The sequence below is a fragment of the Arachis ipaensis genome, chromosome B07 (genome assembly GCF_000816755.2).
Source record: "Arachis ipaensis cultivar K30076 chromosome B07, Araip1.1, whole genome shotgun sequence".
Classification (NCBI taxonomy): Eukaryota; Viridiplantae; Streptophyta; class Magnoliopsida; order Fabales; family Fabaceae; genus Arachis; species Arachis ipaensis.
In genome coordinates this window covers 13,850,816-13,856,364 of record NC_029791.2, presented here as the reverse complement: position 1 = coordinate 13,856,364, position 5,549 = coordinate 13,850,816, and positions in this window count along the sequence as shown.

Sequence of the window (5,549 nt, the reverse complement as noted above, 5' to 3'; positions counted from 1 at the left end):
AGTCAATGAGGGGTGTTGCAGACACCACATCGGGGGCAAAGCCCTAGCAAGGAAGCTCATCCGAGCAGGATACTACTGGCCGACAATGATGAAGGACTCAAAGGAATTCGTCAGAAAATGCACAAAGTGTCAACAAAACGCCAACTTCCACAAGGCGCCAGCCTCCGAGCTAAGCTCGCGAACGACTACACGACCTTTTGCACAATGGGAATCGACCTCCTGGGACCTTTCCCGGTCGGCCCAGGACAAGTCAAATACCTCATTGTCGCCATTGACTACTATACCAAATGGGTGGAGGCTGAACCACTAGCCACGATATCGTCCTCCAACTGCCGGAAGTTCATGTGGAGGCAGGTGATAACCCGTTTCGGTATCCTGGAGGTCGTTATCTCAGACAACGGGACCCAGTTCACCGACAAGAAGTTCATGGAATTCCTCTCTGGCCTAGGGATAAAGCAAAAGTTCTCCTCAATAGAACATCCCCAAACAAACGGGCAGGTAGAGGCCGCAAACAAAGTCGTCCTTCTTGGTCTAAAGAAGTGCCTAGACAGTAAGAAAGGAAACTGGGCTGATGAACTCTCCTCCGTCTTATGGTCTTACCAGACAACCGAGCAAAGCGCTACGGGGGAAACTCCCTTTCGCCTAACATACGGGGTCGATGCGGTGATACCAGTCGAAATCGGCGAACCAAGCCCCCGACTACTACTCGCGGGCATGAGCGAAGCGGTCGAGAAAGACCTGATTGAAGAAACAAGGGAGATGACTCACCTAACAAAAACGGCGCTGAAACAAAGAATAGCTCTGCGTTACAACGCAAAAGTCCTCAAGCGAGACTTCGAGGAAAGGGACCTGGTCCTGCGACGCAACGACATCGGCGTCCCGACCCCAGGGAAAGGTAAGCTGGCGGTAAATTGGGAAGGTCCCTACAGGGTAAGGGAGGTACTCGGCAAAGGCGCTTACAAACTCGAAAGACTCGACGGCAAGGAAATACCCAGAACATGGAACGCAGGTAACCTAAAGAGGTTCTACTCTTGACCCACCGGCTCACCGACCAGGGAGCCTAGCCAGATAGTTGATATTTGCCCTATCCACATGTTAATTCATCTTGTTTACTTACTTTGTCAAATACTTGCCCAGCTGACGATTAATTTTCACTTGTTCAAATTTTTTACTTGTTAAAATTTTCTTACTTCACATCTGTTTCACACGACTAATACCTAAAACGGCACCCCGGGATTGATCACCCCGGGAGCCAGACGGGTCATAAGCCTTAACCAATTCGACGACGACGCGACCAAATCGGTCCGAACCGTTGCCAAACGTGAAAACGGCGAAACGGGCACAAGAAATAAGCCCGCCCAGAATAAACGGTAAGACGATAACGGCAACACGAAAAGACAACGAAACGAACGTAAATCACAAAGCAACCAAATGAGGATAACTTATAGTGTGTCAAAATATGGAACGGGTAAGCAAATTGTTCAAAACAAACAAAACGACAAATACACAAAGTTACAAGGGATCACTTCCTCGACATATCTACAACCTTGCCATCTTGAATCATTTTGAAGACCCCAATAGCAGAGGTGTCGAAGTCGGGAGCCACAATCTTCATTTGAGCCTTCAAGGCATCCTCAGTCATAGTAATTGCATTCTTCCCCTGATCCTTGGTCGCCTTCAGCTTCTTTTTGAGCCCCTCAACTTCCGACCTAGCGACCTCAGCCAACGAGACAGCTTCGTCACGCGCTTTCTCCAAGGTCGCCACACGGCCCTGGGCAGAGTTCAACTGGCCCTCCAAGGTCATCTCCCTCTCGATTAGGCGGGCCACCGACTCGTCCGAAACTTTCAACTTCTCGGCAGCGGACGCCGCCTTCTCCTCCGAAACCTTGAGCTTCTCCGTCATTTCGGACAACTGACCTTGGAGCTGCTCAACTTGGACTTGGAAATCATTATTGGCTTTAACGGAGGACTCGAGCTTCCTCCGGAGAGCTTGCATCCCCGACAACTCGAACTCAGCCTTTCGGGCTATTACGGCTCCCCGGAGCAAAGTCCGATACATCTATCTAGCCTGCCCAGCCAGTTCAGTGCCAAGGAAATGTTCCTCCGTCCCGGGGATCAATTGGGAATCTATAAACCTGGTTGCATCAAAATTCCTCTCCATGATACTAAGGGCCCCCTCCGGGCTGGCTGACGACCTCCGCCTCTTGGGGGTGTGAATAAGCTCCACGTCATCATCTTCTTGGTGAGAGGCGGTTGAGTGCCCGCCAGTTGCCTTCTCGGCAACAGGGGAACCCTGATCCACGATAGGCCTTTTCCCCGCCTTAACGGCCTCCCGAGAAGAAGCCTCGCCCTGACCTTCAACCCCCACGGCCGGACCCTCTGACTTCCCGATCTGATCCTCCCCCTCTCCAGCATTCTTCTCCGTTTTCTCGTCGTCACTTTCCTCAAAAAAGGTCTTCATCAAGTTTTCAAGTCCGACCACAGTGGCAGACATTTCCACTACAACAAACAACAAACGCGTTAGTTGTCAAAATGGATAAACGAAACAACAGTAAACGCAAAGACAAGCAAACAAGACAACTCACGGATATAGCTCCTGCCGGCCTCCCGTTCACCCATAAGAAGATGAGGGTTCACGGGGTTCTTTTCAAAAATAGCAAAAAGAACGTCAGCTATTTGTTTATCTACAGGCGACAACCTCTTGTACGTCACCTTGATGAAGGAGTTCGACCCCGCCCCGAAACTCCAGTACGTCGGGATAAGGCGCTCCCCCTCTAACGACAACCAAAAGGGGTGACGACCTTTGACGGGGCGAACTTTGAAATACTTGTCTTTGAAGCCGTGGTAGGAGTCCTCAAAGAGGCCAAATATCTTCCTACCCTGGGCAGAACGGAAAGAGAGAAACCCCTTCCTCGCCTTCCCCTGCTTGGAAGGGTTGGTAAGGGTAAAGAAAAAGAGAAAGACGTCTACTGATACCGGCAACTCCAGGTACTCGCAAACCATCTCGAAACAGCGGATCGAAGCCCAACTGTTCGGATGGAGCTGAGAAGGGGAAACGGATATCTGGTTGAGGAGCGCCATTTGGAAATCCGAGAACGGTATCCGTACGCCGACTTGTGTGAACATGGATTTGTAAAACCAAATCCAATCGGGGACCCGAGGAGAATGGAAGTTGAGCTCATAAATACGCTCGCGGGGGGCAGGAACGGAGACCTCATAGTTGGCTTCCTCGTCCGTCCCACCGCACAAGTGGCCGGCTTGCCGGAACTCGGTCAACTCTTCCAAACTCATTTGGTTGGGCGACTCCTTTATGTCGTCAGTCACCCAAGCATACGGGTCGTAAGCCGCACCAGATCCAGAGGACCGGGAGACAACGCGAGGCATACCTACAGCGGGGTACCACTCCGTTAGTCTATGAGGTCGGGAGCCCGAAAAAACTCAGAAACTACGCCTTTTCAACTCAATCGTGACCAAACACGGCTAAAAACTACGCCTACCACATAAACCACTCAAAAACCTATCCTAGAATGGTACCCCTCCCCTAACTCACCTACCCCAACATTGAAAAACCTTTCGGCAAAAATAAACTAGCCATGCAACAAACGCAAACAGCAATCGCACAGCAGCAGGGCATAGCACAGATACCAAAGGATAGAGACCAAAAAATTACCTGGAATGATGAAGGAAACTTGGACTGAAAGTTGAAGCAGGAGGGAGTTCACACTGGAAGCTTTGGATGTTAGGGAGAGAAGGAGTTGGAAATAGTAAGAGTGGGAGATGGATAGGGAAAAAACTGTTTAAAAACCACCACCAGAAGCGCGAAAGGAAGCAGGAGCAAGATAGTCTTTGCGCGCGGGTTTTTTCAAATCATTATGAGCATTAAATGCCCAGTGCGAAGAACGAAACGGCAAACGGATGCCACATCAAACCAAGAGACACGCGCGCAAGAGACGCGTCTCTCCCACGGTCAGCCGACCCGACGACAACGCATGAACGAAGACATCACGCGCCACCAATGGTCTTCGCGGCCATCGCTGATGCGTCGGGGGCATTGTTACGGCCTGGCCCAAATTCACGCGGGTCAACCCGACCCGAGTTCCCTCCGGCCCGGCAATGCGTCCTCCACCCGACCCGGACACGCGTCCCGTACGGCCTACACACAGTCGTGGGACAGCGTCCTTGAGGGTATGGGCCTGTCCACTCGAGGGGCCCACTACTGACATGTATATAAGGGGGAGTCTGGCTCTCCCCCCGAGGTACGTCACATTCTTACACCACCCCCCCTCCGCCTGCACATATTCTGACAAGGGCGGCGGAGTGTCTTTGCAGGTGACACCCCCCTCTCCATACGAAGTGCTCGGGACCTCGCCCACCCTGGACCAGGAGACCACGACCAGACGAGCCTCTCCACCACCCCAAACGTTGACCTCAGGGTCCTGACCTGAACCGTCCGGTAGCCGACCTACCGAACAGTATGGAAGTGGATTTTTTACCCGTGTTATATTTTTTTGGGACTAGTTTCTTAAATGGGTTTAGAGAAGAACTTATACTTCACATAATGTAGCCATAATAAAATAAATTCTAATTTAAAAAAAACAACAATAAAAAAAAAAAGAATAGACCCAACCCAGTTCCAATTTTAAAACCAACTCTTAAGTACTAGTAAAGAAAACCAACTCCAAAATACATCTAGTGTTTTTGTACATGACCCTAGTAAAGAAAACCAACTCTTTAATTGGCTAAGAGCATATTCTTAAATGATGTTTAAATTCGCAATGAATTAATTTTATTGTATTAAAAAATAATGTAAAAAAAACAACTCTTTAATTAAAATTTGATTAATCTTTGTGATTTTGTATTTAGTTTTAAGTAATTTATTTGAGTTTTTATATTTTTTATTATAAATTTTATCATTTTTATCTTATACAAATTAATTTATCATAACTTTTCATATGTTGAATTTTTTAATATTTAAATTATATTCCTTATGTGTTTAATTTAATTTCTAATTTGAGAGATTAAGTGATGAAATAACATCAACAGATATTGTTGTGTGTCTATTTCTTCACCTTTTTGACGTATCTCCTTTTTTATAGGGATCGTAAGTAATTATATATAATGATAATTATGCATAAAGAGTAGATATAATTTATATCCTACCTTCTCTTATTAAAATTTTTATTATCTATCTTGAAATAAAAAAAAATATATTATAAATTACTTTGAACTAATAAATATGTCATCGTTATGAATAATGGTAAAATTTAAAAAAGAATTATAATTATTCGATGGTTACTTCATTTAGTTTAATATATTAGTTCTTTTAGTTAAATATTACCTTGAATTTGTGTTGGACAAATTTATATGCTTATTACAATAGTTAACTCCTTAGATTAAGATAAAAAAAATAGATAGAAAATTAGGTAAAAAAATTAGTATTTTGAAAGAATTTGAAGAAGAATATTGGATAACTTTTTATTGTGTTTGTTTCTATTATTTTATATTTCACTTTTTTTTGTTTGAGATTTTTTAATATTGTTCCTTTAATT